The sequence below is a fragment of the Silene latifolia genome, chromosome 1 (genome assembly GCF_048544455.1).
Source record: "Silene latifolia isolate original U9 population chromosome 1, ASM4854445v1, whole genome shotgun sequence".
Lineage (NCBI taxonomy): Eukaryota > Viridiplantae > Streptophyta > Magnoliopsida > Caryophyllales > Caryophyllaceae > Silene > Silene latifolia.
Window position 1 is genome coordinate 50359398 of NC_133526.1, and position 18643 is coordinate 50378040.

An 18643-nucleotide genomic window follows, 5' to 3' on the forward strand; every position below is an offset into this window, starting at 1 on the left:
TGCTAGCAAGGTTGTCAATCATACCAACAAAATGAAACATGATGAACAAATGAAAGTAATTAACAATAATTAAAAAGGGATTAAGAGAATTATACCTACTAATGATTCCAATAATAAAGCAAAGAATAAAAGAAGTACTTGATGCTTGATTGAGAGGTTGTCAATCTCCCAATAATAACCCAACTAATCTTCAATTACCCAAAATAAAGGATGAATAAAAGAGACATTAAGGAAATAAAACTTGTATTAAAACTTGATTAATTGTTGATTACAAAACTAAAGAGAGATTTGATTGATATTAACTACTCTAAGAATTGATAAGAAGAACATGCTCTTCTAATTAGACTAATGGGGTATTTATAGTGGAAATTAGGTGGATGCATTAGGGTTAACTAAGGGCTAAACTAGTAATTACACTTTTGAGATTTGAGCAGGGAGACGCCGATATTTTTCGAAGGAAGGGCTTCTTTCTTTGAAGCTTGAAGAAACGGATTTGTGCTGGACTGGAATCCGTGCGTCTTAGGCACGGGGCGGCCGGATTCGTGAGTCTCTGCCCGGGCGTCTTTGGGAGAAGACGCACGTCTTCGTAGCGGGTAGTCCGCTGCTTTGCCGAGCGTCTTTGAAGGAAGACGCACGGATTGTCGTGCTGGGGACGGCCGGATTCAGGACAATCCGCACGGATTGCTCCTCAGTCTTGTTTCTTCTTCTTTTCTTCCATTTTCTTCATAAAATACTTGGGGATTTCCTTGGGGATGCAAGGATCTTTCCTCAACAGTGCTTATCTACTATAATATGTACCAAGGCCTTCTAATCTTGTCTCTCCTTGATGCTTGGTCATTGAATTCAATCAATTTAGTCTCATTTTGCCATGAAAATGCAAGGTTTGCACTCCTTTCCTACCAAGGACACAAAACCTCAAAGAATATGCAAAACAAAGAACTAAAGACAATAAATGACCCAAATATGCACTAAAAAGCATGGGAACAAGGCTAATTCGGGGAATAAATATGCGCTAATTATAGTCACATCAAATATCCCCAAACCGAACCTTTGCTCGTCCCGAGTAAAGAGGTGACAAAGATTAGGACCATTATTTAAACTAACCTAATAACATAGCCGATATGAGACAATTAGCGGGTCTCACTCCGCCCCTTCAACTCACAACAAGACAACCATGAGGTAGGATGCCTTCTTGCAAGGCAAGGTGGGTCTTGCCAAAATGGCGACACATCCAAACATTAAGCACACAAAATCAAATAATGGATGCATCTACAAAAGGAATAGCCACTTCCTCATCAAGTGGCGGAGGCAACTAAAAGAGAACAAATTTAAGAGCATATAATCCCTCACAAATACTAGTTCAACAAATTACTAAGGCTAAGAGGATGACACTAAATCACCTCCAAATGGTGTTAAACTAGACTACTTTCGTCCTCAATTCCCAAATGCTTTCGTCAAGAGCGATCGGATGGTATGGAATGATGATCCCTATGATGCTAGTAGCATATGACATGACAAGTCTCGAATTCTCTACAAAAGTAAAGGTCATGGATCGTCCCAAGCTCGACAAAGTGGCTTGACAAAAAGGCTTTTTGGGAATGAAATGCTCAAATCGTTATAAACAAAGGGTGGATATGACTAGTATTCAAAAATTGACCTCATTCAACTTTCACATTTCAAAAATTAGAGATGGGGTTTGTCCCTTCCGGGCTAGTGTCCTTTGCTTTCGCCAATCGCTTATTAGGCAACCGGTTAACCTCTAGACAATAGCTTTTCGGGGTGATAGTCACTCTGTCTCTGGGCGGTTGAATTCACAACCGTGTGGGGGCCCAATTCAATGGATCCCTCTCCAAAGCACATCGAAGTGGTACGCCTCCATCAAAACAACTAAATTCTCAACATTTCAACATTTCATAACATTTGAGGTTTCCTTAGCAATAAATTACTTCCACATACAAAATCTTTGAAATGAGCACTTCAAACTTATTGGTAGAAAGTATTTTTGGGTTGCCTTACCACAAGGTCAATCAAGGTCACCTAGACAAGTTAAGCAAGTCCACATCGCATCACGGGGTTGGAATAGGTGACTCATATGCAAACTCTTGACTAGGCTTTGGGTCATGGGTCAAAAGACACTAGTATGACACAATCTAGGGTGTTTTACAACCATTCTATTAGGCGAAGTCTTAAGTTGAAAAAGTATTTGTAATGGCTTAGTTGCTCTTATCAAAGTTCTCAATTAGGCACTTTTCAAAAAATTTTATCTAAATGCAACTATATGCCATGATGCAACTAATATATATATCCTAATGCAAGTGATTCTACCAACTAATATGACATATAAACTAAATGCAAGTCCTAAGTTCACATTGTTATACCGCATCAATCAAAATAAAGCCACATAGTCATTAACATAAAGAGGAAAAAGGAGATTGGAAAGATCATACCATGCGGTCTTCATGATCCTCATGTCTCGGATGTGGCGTAGTCGATCAATGTGAACAAGGATAGAACAAACACAATATATACAAACAATATATACAAAACTACACTACAAAAAGAAATGAACTTGTTTTTGGTTTTTTCAATTTTCAAATTTTTATGGTTTTTCGAAATTTTTCAATTTTTTTGGATTTTTGAATAAAAGTTAAGTTAGAATTCCCCATCCCCACACTAATATGGGCATTGTCCTCAATGGCCAAAATGATGGGAAATTATGCAAACATGATGCATGATTTCTACACTAAATGCAAGCTACACTAATCTACACTACATGATGCATGGTTTTTGTTTATGACGGAGAGGATAATTTAGATTACCTCCCGTTGTGTATGCATGTACTTCCCCAAACCGAGTTAGACATTATTGCTAATGTCCTAAGGTTGGGTGTAGTTCATGCACACACTATGCAATGCATGAAGCTAAATTTTGTCATTTTGGATTTTGAAAAGGTGGGAACAATAAAATGAGAACACCTCAATGGGGCCGAGGTGTTAGTCCTCTATGGTTCTAGGACTACTCCAACAATGATCAAGATAAATAAATAAAACAAAGAGAGAAATAGACAAACCTCAAGAGGGTAGGAGCATCTAAAGCTTGCTAATCTTCTATCATATCATCACTATCATCATCTTCCTCACTAGAAGTGGATTTATCACCACTTTCTTCTTCACTTTCTTGTTCACCTTGCTCATCATCCTCTTCTCCTTCTTCACTAGCTTCTTCATCAATGTTATCATCAACCTCTTCATTACCGACAACCTCATTATCACCCGGAACAACCCTAGATGCACTCGGAAAGAAGACTTCACTATCCGCCCAACTAGGCAAAGGACATGAAGGGTCAAGTAGTCCTTGCCTAGCTAAGTGAAGGAGGGGTGGATATTGGGCTAAGTAAGCATCTTTCCGATCCTCGAAGGCTTGCTTGTGCATCTCTTGCATAAGAAGAGTCAAATAATCATTTCTTGCTTCAACACCTTCGGGCTTGAACTCTTGGTACTCGAAAGGATAGGGTGGTGTGACAATGGAAGAGGAGGGCATTTCAATTTCACCCTTTTGTTGTCGGATAATGTACTCGGCCTATTTTGATAGGGGAAGTAGATAGTTGGTCCGATGGACACTCAATCGACAAATCTTTGAAGGCAAAGTGAAAGATCTAGCCTCACTAGTGAGCCATCCATACTTGGTGTCAAGAGGGTTATGGGTAACCCACTTGTACTTGTATATCATAGTATTAATATCAATGAGATGACCACCCTCTTTCGCCTCATACTTGCTATCCTTGTTGAAGTTTGGATCAAAGTATTTAGCTAGAAGAGTGACTAGGCCTCCATTCACAATAACGGTAGTGCCTTTATTCCCACAATTAATATTTAGCCATCTATCCACCAAAAGCCTTAGAGAGTTGAAAGGCTTGGTGAATTCCCTTCCAATGTTCAAGGCCGACTCAAGAAGAACAAAATCGAGTTTGGTGAAATGGTTGGTGTCTTTTCTTGCAATAATGGTGTTCCCTATGACCTTGTGCCACACTCTAATGCCCGGATGGTGGACTAATAGAGCGCGACTAGCATGAAAGTCCTCAAATTTACTTCCGGAAATCGCCTCCCAAAGAGGGTCGGGGTCATATTTGCCAACATTCTTAAAATAACTCGGTGAATCACTAAGACCCAAAGCTTTACCCATTTCCTCAAAGGAGATGCGCCTACTAACATTAGCTAGACGGAACTCGATGGTCTCCATAGTCTCAACCTTGTTAACTTTCAAAGAACTCAAAAATTCTAAGGTAAGGGAGGGGTATGTCAATTCTTTTGATTCAAACAATTTCTCCAACCCCATGGCTCTAAAGAAGGCTCTAGTTTGCTCAAGGACACCCAGCTTATCTAAGGTATCTTCACAAATAAACTTGGTGGATAGAAATGATTTTCTAGCAAACTTAGCAAAAGTGTCCCTATGGGATTTGGAAATGAAAATTACCTCCGGATAATTCGAAAGTTGAGCAATTTCCGGAGTAGAGGATGTTGTTGCTTCCATGGGAGGTTGTTCTTGTTGCACTTCCAAGTTTGGGTTAGCTACCACCATAGCCAATGCTTTCTTTGCTTGAAGACTCTTTTGTCTTGATGAGAGTGCCTTTGCCTTTGGTGCCTTTGCCTTTGTTGCTTTTCTTGCTCCCTTAGTCCTTGCCAATGATGAATAAACCAAGAGAAGAGTGAAAAATCTTCAATTTCTAGTGCACCCAAATCGATTTAAAGATGAAAGGCTTTGCCTTTATGAATTCAAAAATCGACTCAAAGGTTGAAGATTTTGTGCTTGGTTTTGATTTTTGTTGAAAGAGGAGTGATTGATTTGTTGTTAAAAGGATGTTTTGATTTGATTTTGGTGAATGTTGTTGAGGAATCTTGTTTTTGTAATGGAGAGGATGAGGGTTTTGAAGTTATGGGGTTTATGAGTAGTGTTTTGAATGAAGGAATGAATGTGGGAGGGGGTTTATAAAACCCAAAAAATTTGAAATGAAGGGGCAAGACGGGCGGTTTTTGCTCGGGACGCCCGGATTCGGCCTGTTCTGGGTTGGGAAATTCTCGCCTAAACACAGGCGGATTCGAACAAAGACGGGCGGATTTGAAAATGCGGGACGGGCGTCTTTCATAGAAGACGGGCGGATTCCTTTACAGGGATTTTTCTTGTTTTCCTCAGCCAAAAAGACGGGCGTATTTCAGTGAAGACGGGTAACTTTTTGAAGACGGGCGGATTTGAATGCAGGACGCCCGGATTCGTTGACAGTCATAAATTTCAAAAATTCAGCTCATGATGGATGGGCGTCTTCTGCCCAATATGCCCGGATTGCCTGAAGACGGGTGGATTCTCCTGAAACCGCTCACGTTCGACCCCTTTTACCCGGATTCAGTTCCATCCGTGTACTTTGCATATTCCTTGTCATTTTTCCATTCTTCTTCATATCTCGTGTTGTTCATTGCGGGGGCACTACTAAGGCATGGATAGCCTAGGCAATTGCCATCCCCACACTAAGCTAAAGCACTACACAACAATTGAAATTATTAGTCCCTCCCTCACTTCTCTCAAACATGATAATTATCTTGATCAAAGTATAAAAATCCAAAAATGACAAAAATGCAATATAAGAATTGAAATGCAAGTTAGGGAGTTAGAAATATTTACAAATGGTGGTTTAGGGAGGACTCCACCAAACTCTCATTCTTGATGAGATGTCAAGGGGGCATGTTCAAGGTGTTGTTGATGTTGCTCAACACCTTGAAAAAGTAATCAAAAGCTTGTTCATTGTCATGATAAAGGTCTTCAATAGACCTTGGCCCTTGTTGTGGGTCTTGATCGATGGCATTACCAATGTAGGGGTTAAAAATCCCTTCAAATTCGTCGTCCCAAAGACCACAAACTTCATTAAGTTGATCATTGAAAATCTCTTGATTTGATGGGGACAACTCTCCCATTTCCTTTTCTTGGCCAATAAGGCCATCTTCTTCATTGCTTGACTTTGGTGAGCTTTGCAAGCTCTCTTTGCTACAATTCTCTTGCTCTTTGAATGGAGCATCTTCAATTTCTTCTTCCATTGGAGTTCCGACTTCTTCCTTTCATCCTTCCGACTATAATGATCAATCATGAAACATGGTTCATGTAAACGGGGAGCTCTCATAGTCTTGTCAAGGTTGAAAGTTATCCTCTCATCTCCCACTTCTAGAGTGAGCTCTCCATGTTTTACATCAATCACCGCACCTGCGGTGTGTAAGAAAGGTCTTCCTAGGATGATTGGAAAGTTAGAATCTACCTCCATATCAACAATGACAAAGTCCACCGGGATGAAAAACTTCCCAATTCGTACGGGAACATCTTCCCATATCCCTAATGGTGTCTTCGTCGATCTATCGGCCATTTGGAGTGTGATATTGGTGCATTTAAGCTCTCCCATCCCTAACCTTTTACTCACCGAGTACGGCATAACACTCACACTAGCCCCTAGATCACATAAGGCTTTGTTGATCGTGGTGTCGCCAATGGTACACGGTATTGAGAAGCTTCCCGGATCCTTGAGTTTTGAAGGTGAACTCCCTTGAAGTATTGCACTACTCACCTTAGTGAAGGCGATAGTCTCAAGCTTCCGGATCGACTTCTTCTTTGTGAGGATGTCTTTCATGTATTTCGCATAGGCCGGCACGTGATTGATTAATTCCATGAAAGGAATTGATACTTCCAAATTCTTCACAATTTCCATAAACTTTCCAAGTTGGTCATCAAATTTGGGCTTGGCTTGACGACTTGGAAAAGGAAGTCTAATCACAATGGGCTCCTTCTCCTTGACCTTGTCTTCATTTTTCTTTGAAATTTCTTCTTTTGATGATTCTCCATCTTTGGAGTTTTGCACAATTTCTTCCTTATCACTAGCTTCCACAACTTCATCCTCAACTTGCTTCTTCGGTGCTTCATACCTTGTACCACTTCTCAAGTGAATGACACTAACCGTTTCATGTCTAGGGGGATTACTTTGAGGTGGTAATTGCCCCTTTTGTCTTTGTGAGTTTGAAGATGCTAGTTGAGTCAATTGGGTTTCCAACATCTTGGTGTGAGCTAGAATGTTGTTGATGGTGGTTTCCTTTTCTTGACTATCTTTTTGCATTAGAGTGAAAAATTCTTGTTGATTCTTTTGCATTTGGAGGACCGCTTTTTGAACATCAAAACCCTGGTCATTTTGTTGATTGTATGGATTTTGATTTTGGTAACCTTGGTTTTGGTTGTAAAAGGGTCTTTGATTTTGGTTTCTCATGGGAGGTGGGGTGTATGTTGTTTGAGGGTTTTGAACATTTTGGCTTTTGTATGAGAGATTTGGATGGAATTTGGTGTTTTCATTGTAATAGTTGGAATAAGGGGTACCACTCTTTTATGCTTGGAAAGCATTCACTTGTTCATTTGTTCCCCTACATTCACTTTGGTCATGTCCCAAAGTTCCACAATTCTCACATATCCCACTTGGGATTGATGAAGATGCCGTCATGGCATTAACATGATGCTTTGGTGATTTTGAGGCTTCTTCAAGTCTAGCCATAGCTTTTTCAAACTTCAAATTGATTGTGTCGATGTGAGCACTAAGTTGAGCACCCAATTGAGTAACGGAGTCCACTTCATGCTTTCCTCCTCTAGTAGCCTTGCGAGGTCTACTATATTGTGAGTTATGGACCGCCATTTCCTCAATTTTGTTCCAAGTTTGATTGTCATCAACTTCGGTGAACATTCCATTTGATCCCATATTGAGAATGTTCCTTGAATCTTCATATAAACCGTTCCAAAATTGTTGTACCAAGAACCACTCGCTAAGTCCATGGTGAGGACATGAGCGACAAATTCCCTTGAACCGCTCCCAAGATTCATACAAAGATTCTTCATCCCTTTGCTTAAAACCCGTAATTTGAGCTCTTAGCATGTTAGTCTTTTCCGGTGGGTAGAATTTTTTGTAGAAAGCTAGAGCCAACTTTTTCCAAGAATCAATTCCGAGAGTGGCCTTATCAAGGCCCTTCAACCATTGTTTCGCGGTGCCAATTAGAGAAAAAGGAAATAAGACCTATTGAATTTGGTCTTGAGTTACACCGGTTTGAGAAATCGCATCACAATAGTCACAAAAGGTCTCCATATGAGAATGAGGGTCTTCACTAGGCATCCCCCCAAATTGGCTCCTTTCGACTAATTGGATAAAGGCGGATTTGGCAATAAAATTTCCGGTCAAATGTTGTGGTGTGGGAGTACCCTTGGGTAGGTTCTCCTCGGTGGGTACGAAATGTGATGAAAACTTAGGCATTGTGGGTTGATTTTGTGTGGTATTTTGTGTTGGGTTCTCCTCACCTTCTCTTGCAAAAGGATTGATGAACTCAATAGTTGGTTGAGTATCTACAACCTCACTAATACCTCTCAAATTTTTCCTAGCAAGTCTTCTATTGGTTGTCAAAGTTCTTTCAATTTCACGATCAAAAGGTAACAAATCACCTTGTGACCTTCTAGACATGCAAAATATCAAACAACTCGAAAATAATTAGAACAAACCTTGAGGAGTTTTACTTCCTCAAGGCGAAGAAAGACACAACTAATAACAATATAAGAAAATCTAAATCAAGTTAACACCGTCCCCGGCAACAGCGCCATTTTTGGTCGGACTTACTACTAAATCTTTTCGGTAACTTGTCGTTAGGAGCACCTAGACCAAAACACAATTTATAACTTCACAAATAACTCTACAATTAGTAAAGAGGCAAGTAAAGGTCGGATCCCAAGGGACGGGAATTGAGATGATATTTCTATTGAAACTAGTGGTGTCTTAGGGGTGTCACAATTTGGGTTGATGTAGAAGGTCACTAAACTAAATAGCAATGAAAGTAAATAAGCAAGATGAATTGAAAGGGTTGTAAACAATTGATAAAAAGCACTAGGGTATCATGGGGTCATAGGGGATTCATGGAAATTGATCATACAAACATGTTCTCAAATTATAAGCAAGCAATTATTGTTGTGATGGATTGAGTTGGGTTATATCTTACAATCCTAGGAAAGTTTGGGTCCCGGTGCCGAATCGATTAGATTGTACAACACCTACAAGTCGACTTAGTCTTCCCTACTCAACAACATGCATGGTCTAATGAGACTCGAGTTGGTTTATGTCTTACAAGTCTCATTGAAAAGATAGGTGATGGGTAAAAAATGCAAGGATTCATAGGCTCGCATTTCATCAAACATAACATGTGCATGAGTTGAGATCAAAACAAGCAAGCAAATAAACCATGAAAGCATATTAATTTAAGCATGAATCATTCCCCATGTTGGTTTCCCCTAATTACCCATTAACCCTAGCTAGGTCACTACTCACTCATTATCATGTTGATCATGCTAGCAAGGTTGTCAATCATACCAACAAAATGAAACATGATGAACAAATGAAAGTAATTAACAATAATTAAAAAGGGATTAAGAGAATTATACCTACTAATGATTCCAATAATAAAGCAAAGAATAAAAGAAGTACTTGATGCTTGATTGAGAGGTTGTCAATCTCCCAATAATAACCCAAATAATCTTCAATTACCCAAAATAAAGGATGAACAAAAGGGAGATTAAGGAAATAAAACTTGTATTAAAACTTGATTAATTGTTGATTACAAAACTAAAGAGAGATTTGATTGATATTAACTACTCTAAGAATTGATAAGAAGAACATGCTCTTCTAATTAGACTAATGGGGTATTTATAGTGGAAATTAGGTGGATGCATTAGGGTTAACTAAGGGCTAAACTAGTAATTACACTTTTGAGATTTGAGCGAGGAGACGCCGTATTTTTCGAAGGAAGGGCTTCTTTCTTTGAAGCTTGAAGAAACGGATTTGTCTTTGGACTGAATCCGTGCGTCTTAGGCACGGGACGGCCGGATTCGTGAGTCTCTGCCCAGTGTCTTTGGGAGAAGACGCACGTCTTCCGTAGTAGTAACTTTGCCGGGCGTCTTTGAAGGAAGACGCACGGATTGTCGTCTTTGGGACGGTCGGATTCGGGACAATCCGCACGGATTGCTCCTCGATCTTGTTTCTTCTTCTTTTCTTCCCTTTTCTTCATAAAATCCTTGGGGATTTCCTTGGGGATGCAAGGATCTTTCCTCAACATTGCTCATCTACTATAATATGTACAAAGGCCTTCTAATCTTGTCTCTCCTTGATGCTTGGTCATTGAATTCAATCAATTTAGTCTCATTTTGCCATGAAAATGCAAAGTTTGCACTTCTTTCCTACCAAGGACACAAAACCTCAAAGAATATGCAAAACAGAGAACTAAAGACAATAAATGACCCAAATATGCACTAAAAAGCATGGGAACAAGGCTAATTCGGGGACTAAATATGCGCTAATTATGGTCACATCAGATATGAATAGTGACATAGTGGTATGTGTAAGGATTTATGGAGAGAGACGGTTAGGATTGAGTTGGCTAAGGATGCGTGTGATAAAAGGTCGCTATAGAGAGATGAAAACAAATGGTGTATAGTGAGATCGAGTTATGCCGCGATGGGTAGATAGTGGTCGAGTTTGGGAATTTGGAATATCTAGAGGTGAGCATAGTATGTAATTCCTTTGGAAATTATCGGTATGAGGTAAATTTTTGGTTTTCTAGAGATACGAAAGGGAGATACGACTAATTGAAGAGTAACCATTAGTGTGTAGACTTGATAGAGACAAGGGTGAGAGAGAAGCAAGATGAGAGAGGATAAATGATAAGAAAGAATGATAGGATATTGATATGAATTAATGGAATTAGGGCTGTGGAGCTACGAGGAAATAAACAAATTACTAAAGAGTTAGGTAGAAAGAGGAAGGAGATGAATTATTACTTGGTATTTCTGCGTGAAAAGGGGGAAAGAGGGATGGAAGTAAGTAGGAAATTACGGAAATGTACGATAGCCTCATTAGAGGGTGTGAGTTAATGGTTATATAGGAGTACATGACGACGTGTTAGCCTTGAGTTTCGGGATATTAAGGAAATAAGAAGCTTGTAGAGTGTTTGCACGGTCTGAGATTTTGGTGGAGAGTTAGGTGACGATACGATAAAAGATAGAATTGGGAATAGTGTTGAGGTAAATTTTGTTGATGGATATGATGCTCGTTATATGGGATGACAACCAAAAGAGGAAATAAACTGTTGTATAAGGAAGTGATAGTGAGAGAGCGGTCACATGAAAGGGTGTTGGTGTCGTATTGTTGTCACTAGTGGTTGAGGATGATGTTACATTAAGAAAGTTAGTTGTCCTAATGGGGTTGATTTTGTGGAGACTGATCAGTATGTATGGTTGTGAGGGAGTATAAGAGGTGGATATATGAGGTGTTCGCTAGAAGTTGGGTACTGATGATATGACTACGTCCGCCGGGTGGTGATAATTGTATGTATGAGAGGATATGTTATGAAGGGCACCTGAGTTAAGTCCGGATGAGAGGTATTCATTATCAAAGAGTAACTTACGTGATCAGGATTGGCTAGTTAGATTCGATTATGGGTCCATGAGGTGTGTAAAACTTTGTGTGAGGTCCTGGCCTCACGAGTAATGGTGTGGCGTGATAGATACGAGTCGTTATATGTGTGTTCTACGTCATATGTTATACGTATATGTGTATGTATGATATCTGTAAGTAATGGTGTGAGGTTCCAGCCTCAAGAGTCATGGTATGGATAATATTCATAAGGTTGGTATTTGTGATTCCGTCTAATATGCCGCGTCGTGATCTGGTAGAGTAGTTTTAAGAAAGTCTTGTGGTCAAGGAATTTGTACCGAGTCAGTGTTATGAGATTGTAAAAGTGGTGATGACTATTGATATGGTTGTTGTGCCTCGAGTGGCGATCTGCGCACGGTTATAATAACTGCTGTTTATTTACTGATGAGACTAATTTTCGAAAGTATATATATCAGTTATATAGTTTGTTGTTTGTTTGCTGCGGTTTCCTGTCAGTGTCGGTTGGGGTGTATAGACCATTGTGTTGTTTCTCGATATTTCTTACTAGTGTCGGTATGGGTATGGCCCTATTGGTTTTTATAGAGTACGATATGAAAGAGAGTTGGGTATGGTTATGTTGTTGTCATAGTAAAGTAATATTCTGTTAATGGGACACAGTTGTGAGAGGTTGTTGGAGCACTTTTAATCTTGTGTTAGATGAGGCATTGGTGGACATAGTTGTGGAAAGAAATAGTGGAACATGTGTGGTATTGAACTCGAAACTACATGTAGTTTGGCACCTTTTCTTCGGACATGGAGTACGGAGTTTTAGGACTTAGTATCATGTCAAGTCAAGGGTGAGTTTTGTGGAAATAGAAGAGATGAACTTGAGAACCTAATGGGAGTATGTGTAACGCTTGAGGGTTGTGAGATAAGATTGTGGAGATGAGTGTATATGTATATAGAAGTGTGTCGTTTTATGGTAATGTAGAAGAGATGGAGTAGTGGTTATACTGAGAATTTTATGATATATGTATGGGAGTACAGAATAATTGGAGGCACGAGAACTGTTACAGAAAGAGAGTCCTAGATATAGGAATGGTTGTAGGTGTTGAGGTTATAGTGGGTTATCGTTGTCATGCGGTTGTAATGAGGATTATGGATGGTATAGCAAAGGACCTAGTATTAGTGAGTTACGAGGATGTAACATTTATCTTAAGAGGAGTAGGATGCGACAAGAGAGTTTGATGGTCATACAGGTGGCAATTGGAAGTTTGAGTGTTGGTGTAGAATAAGGATGGATTTGTGTGATGGCCGATTTTATTACAGGTAATGGCAGTGCTCGTACTAGTATGATGTTTAGGAGTGTGAGTAACGGATTGTGCAAGGATGTTTATTTGTCCGAGTAAACTTCGAGGACGAAATTCGTTTTAAGGATGGTAGAATGTAATATTCAGTCTTGATGGTTGATCTTGTCCGGTGGATTGTCTTGGTAATTGAGTTGCTAGTGAGTGTTATAGAAGTGAGGCAGAGTTGGCAACATTATAATATGGTTATTCTGTGATATTATGGAGTCAGTATTAAAAGGCTATGTTGTAGTTGAGATGTTATCGTGAGCCGTGTTGTGAAAGTAAGCGTGGTTGGTGGACTTAGTGTTAAGTGTCCAGGTTTTATAGGTTGGGTTGGAACTTCGGGGACGAAATTCTTTTTAAGGAGGGAAGACTGTAATACTACGGATTTTATAGGGTGGTACTCGACCAAGTATGGCCTACTCGGTCGAGTAGTGTGTGTCGTGGAGTCAGTTTGGCTACTGCCGAGGAACACTCGGCCGAGTATGATGAATACTCGACCGAGTAGAGGATACTCGGCCGAGTATGATGAATACTCGACCGAGTAGAGGATACTCGGCCGAGTATGATGAATACTCGACCGAGTAGAGGATACTCGGCCGAGTATAGTTTATACTCGACCGAGTATCCGGTCTGACGGGTGTTATTTTCCGTGGTTTGGTTAAGGTGATTAGAAATTACATAAATTATGTTTACAGTTTCTAAATTATTTTTACCAAAACCTAACGACGTTTATCTCTCCCTCTCTAATCACCCTAATCACTCTCAAGGCTATTTGGTCGATCGCAAGTCTACACTTTCGTCTTTTGTCTCGATTTCGTTGGTGAGTCTCTAGTGCTTTGTAATCAGTTAATAGATTGTGTTTAGAGTTTTGCCCTAATTATTGATTTGGGTTAATTTGGGGATTATTGATTATAATTGTTGTAGGTGACGATGTGGTATTTGTAATGCATGTTGTATGATTGATTGCAGCATAGCGGATGGCGAAAAGGTAGGGTTTCCCCTACTCAGTACTGTTAATTGATTAAGATTGTATTGTTTCATAATTGTTGTTATCTGTTGATCATCGGAGGATGGATGTTGTGGTGACGGTGTGGATGTGGTTGTGTTGTGACGGTTGTGGTGTTGTGACAGCTGTGATGCTGTGGTGTGTGTGATTGTGGTGGAGTCACTTGCGGGAGTGGCTTCACACCCTAATTCGCCCTCCGTGGAACCCGTCACGGGAGGGGATGTGCAAATTAAGGGACAAGGATTGATAGTCGCTCGTTGATGAGCTGGACTTGGTGGGGATGGGCTGCGGTCCCCCACCGGCGGAGTGGATTACCTGTTGCGATGGGTAATCCGGCACGGCTACACACTTCGGTGTGTAGTCAGTTACTGTGGAGGATGATCAGCCGGTTACATTATTTGTTTGTCTTATCTTGATTAAACGGTACTGATCCCGTGTTGTTGTTTTGTAAAACCTGCGGTGATCCATTCGGGGATGGTTAGCAGATTATGATAGGTAATGCAGATGTTTAGCTATGGGACAGTCATGGGGAGTCATCACTCGAGTCTAGCTTCCGCCGTGTAGAAACTTAGCTTGCATTCTTTGTAGTTGTTAGACCTTTTACAGCTATACTTTGGTTTGGTGTTGGAAACATGTAATCACTAAATCTTTATACTTTAATAAAGGTTGTTTGGAATTGGTAACTTTGATATACTAACCTCGGGAAACCGAGATGGTAACAGCCTTTCATGCTAGGGTAGTCCCTGGTAAGGTACCTTGGTATGAGGGGGTGTTACAATTACTCCCTTATATAATTCACTTTTTGAAACTTACTCCCTTATATAATTTATTTCGAAAATTACTCCCATAAAATGTCACATTTATCAAATATTGCTCCCATTTAACGACTCCAGTCAATAAATGAAAATATTCAATTCAAAATTTGAAATTTGGTACTAACTTTTGCTGTTTATGACTAGATTGTCTTTAACCTTATTATATTGAAGACTTCAACTGCACCGAGAGGGAGAAAGAGATTTAACAAATTTGGGAGGAAGAAGGTAAATTTGACAAATTTAGGAGGAAGAGTTGATTTAAATTAAGCATATAATAAGGCTAAGGGTAATATATCATATGCAAGAAAAATTAGTACCAAATTTCAAAATTTGGAGGAAATATTTTTCTTTTGTTTGACTGAAATCACTGAATGGGAGCAATATTTGAAAAGAGTTACTCCCTCCTATTCTAGATAAACCTTCCTATTCATGGGGGGCACTAGAATTAAGGAGAGAGATTAAAATAAGGTAAAGTATTGTAGTGGGGTTTGGTAATTGGAGAGAGGAAAGGTATTGTGGGGTATTGTTGTGGGTGTGGTGATTAAAATAAGTATTGTTGTGGGGTAAGTTGATTAAAATAAGTATTGTTGTGGGGTGAGGTGAGGTATTGTTGTGGGGTAAGATGATTAAAATAAGTATAAAAGTTTGCTCCCTCCATTCAACTCCACTTTACATGTTTCTCTTTTGCACACTATTCACAAGCGGATATTCAACTTCAATTTTCTCTCGATACATAAGTTAAAATATATTCATGTGGGATCTTATTTAATTCGTCTTTAAGAGTACATTAAAAATATCGAACTTTTATAATTTTTGCAAATAAGTAACTAAAGATATTTACCGCGTAAAAGTCGCGTTGACAAACGTGATAAAGCAAACATGTAAAGTGGAGTTGAATGGAGGGAGTATTAAATAAGGAAATAGGAAAGGTATTGTGAATAGATGAAAAAGGAAAGAGGGAAGTTTATGTAGAATATGAGGGAGTATATTTTATGGGAGTAAGTTACGAAAACAATTATATAAGAGAGTAAGTTTCAAAAAGTGAATTATATAAGGGAGTAATAATCAATTTATCGAAATAATAATAATAATAAAAATAAATAAATAAATAAATAATATTAATAATATTAATAAAAATTATTAAGTTTAAGATGGGCAAAATTGAAATGAGCTGAATTTTGTGGAGCTGAACTGAGCTGAGCCGAACTGAATGGAGCTGAGCTGAGCTGAACTGAATTGAATAATTAAATTAAGTTTTAGAGAAAATATTGATTTAAGAGTTCATTTGATTCAGTTTTAGATGAAAAGAGTACAAATAGAACGTTTATGAAAAAAAGTATGTGAAAGAGTAAAGTTCGTATATGAAAAAATAATTAGGTATTAATAATAGTAATATTAAAATTAACAATGTTAATAATAATATTATTATTAATTAATATTCATATTCATATTAATAATAATATTATTAATAGTATTAATTATATTAATATGAATATTATTGATTTTAATAACCATAATATTCATAATAATAACAATAATGAGGACGATTAATTAATAATAACTTAATGATAATAATATTAGTAATAGTATTAATTATATTAATATGAATATTATTGATTTTAATAACCATAATATTTATAATAATAACAATAATGAGGATGATTAATTAATAATAATTAATCATGATAATAATAATAATAATAATAATAATAATAATAATAATAATAATAATAATAATAATAATAATAATAATTTTAATAGTAATAATAAATAATAATAATAATAATAATAAATAAATAAATAATATTAACAATATTAATAAAAATTATTAAGTTTAAGATGGGTAAAATTGAAATGAAATTTGAATCTAGTGGAGTGAACCGAATTGTTGAGCCGAATCGAATGGAGTGAATCAATTGAATAGAATAGAGTGAAATTTAACTAAACTGAAATGAAATTTGAATCAATAGAGTTGAGCCAAATTAAAGCGAACGTAAAATAAGTCGGAAAGAACAGAGCCTTAATGATTGTAGGGTAGATTGGGCCTTAGCTAGCAAGTGTTAATCTTAATTATAGTGTAGTACGGAGTATTGTTTAAGCATTTCGTCTCATTGGTGTGTGCTTGGGATCTCACGAGGAGAACTAGGTGTCACATGCAGTACGTGTCCCGAGTTAATTCTACATGTCTACAACTACTTTGCACGTTATTGTAGCCTTCTAGCAGTTTATATAAAAAAGGGCAATTTTGACTTAACTAGTAAAGAAAACTACTAGTACTTCAAGTCTGAGCTAAGGGGTAGAGGTTGTAGGCGGTAATCATTACAATAACAATCAATTATAAACATTTTACAGAATATAGAAGGTGTAACTCCTTTAATGTTGAATTTGTCCCGTTCAATACACACGGCATCTTGACAATCAACCTTCACGGATATACGACCTTTGAGTATAAGGTGCACGACAATGACTCAGAATGAGAACTATTTGCAAAACATTACCCAATATCAGCTTAAGAACATAAGGAAATATTTTAGAGAAAAATGAGAGTGATTTTGCGTGCTTTAAAATAGAAAAGGAAGACACTATTAATAGGGAAGCAAGAAGGATCCATAACCGAATTTATTGTCTCGAAAATCGTTTTTTAGAGGACTGGATAGTCAGTATGGAAAAAGCACAAATCAATTTTAGTAGAATGTAAAAATCAGTATGGAAAAATCACAACAGTCAGTTGTTTGGGCTAAAATCTACATCTTAACCTAATGGGAGTAAGCCCATTTAATCCCTATTGAAGAGTTGGGCCGTGAAGGAAGAGCGAGCAAAGGAAGCCCAAGTGCAAGTAGAGTCGGTTTGAAGAATTGCGCCAAGGATCTAGGCGGCAAGTGGAAGGCCCGCTGGTAGAGAAATAACGTGCTTGGCAAGTCTTCAGGGAGAAGTCAGGGAGATCAGGGAGAATGGAGGGAGATGGTTCGTTATGGAAAGAGTTCCAATAGAAGTAATATTCCTTTCCATAAACGAGTTAGGACATATCTAGGGTTCCTACCCTATAAATAGCCAAAGGAGCAATCAAGAAAGGACATTAAGATCTCACACATACACACAACACATTGTGCTAGCTAGATTTATATATCGTCTCCGTTGTACTCATCCTCTCATTAACAGGCTAGTGCAATACTTGGTAGGGTACCGTCCCTTCCGCGGTTGTTCCCACATTGGGTTTTCCGCGTCACCAAATCTTGCGTGCCACCTTTAATTACGTTCTTTATTTCCTTATTTAGTATTGATATAAACGACCAACCAACATACAGCGAGTAAGACCACATTAACCTAATAAAACCTAAATACGGTAAAAATTACCTAAACAGTTTGGCGCCCACCGCGGGGCATTGTGGCCGTCAATCGTTGATTACTCGGACATATAATTGACAAACAAACATCAGCAGCTGTGTAAGGGAGCGGTCAGTCGTCAATACCACCAAACCCAATTCAGAATCCGGCATCGGCGGCGCAAACTCAGGCCCCCGGGCACACTCCAAAAACCTCACATGTGGCAAAAACCTGTTTACCTCCCAAATCCCGTGCTGTCACGGCTCAACCCAGATCAGAGAGAAGTGAAACAAGCTCAGGCCTTACTTCACCACCCAGCCCAACAAAAATCTTGCTCGCTGGCGTGGAGAATATGCAAAAGGTCATGGAAGATATGCGAGAAGACCAGAGGAAAGCTGAAGCTGAAGCAACAAAAAGAAACAGGGAACTCTGGGCGCAGATAGATATTCGGAAGCAGCAGACTGGCACACCAGCAAGCACGGAGGGTGAAGGTCGAGCTCCGGTAGTAGATTTAACACATGGGGCATAAGGCAGCAGGAGTCAACTTCGTCAGATACCAGCCGAGCTGGTAACAAGACTAGATCTGACAGAAGTATCATTATAAGAATGAATAACCCCACGAGGATTGGGATACCTCACACCAGATAGCTGGCAACCAGCCAGCCACGTG

The 18643-nt window shown here is 38.7% G+C and overlaps 1 non-coding gene across 1 annotated transcript; it reads left to right on the top strand.

Moving 5' to 3' along the window:
- Window positions 1-7838: 7838 nt before the first annotated feature.
- On the top strand, window positions 7839-7945 carry LOC141618705 (small nucleolar RNA R71). Its single transcript, XR_012531466.1, has one exon. It is a non-coding gene; the product is annotated as a small nucleolar RNA R71 (small nucleolar RNA).
- Window positions 7946-18643: the final 10698 nt, after the last annotated feature.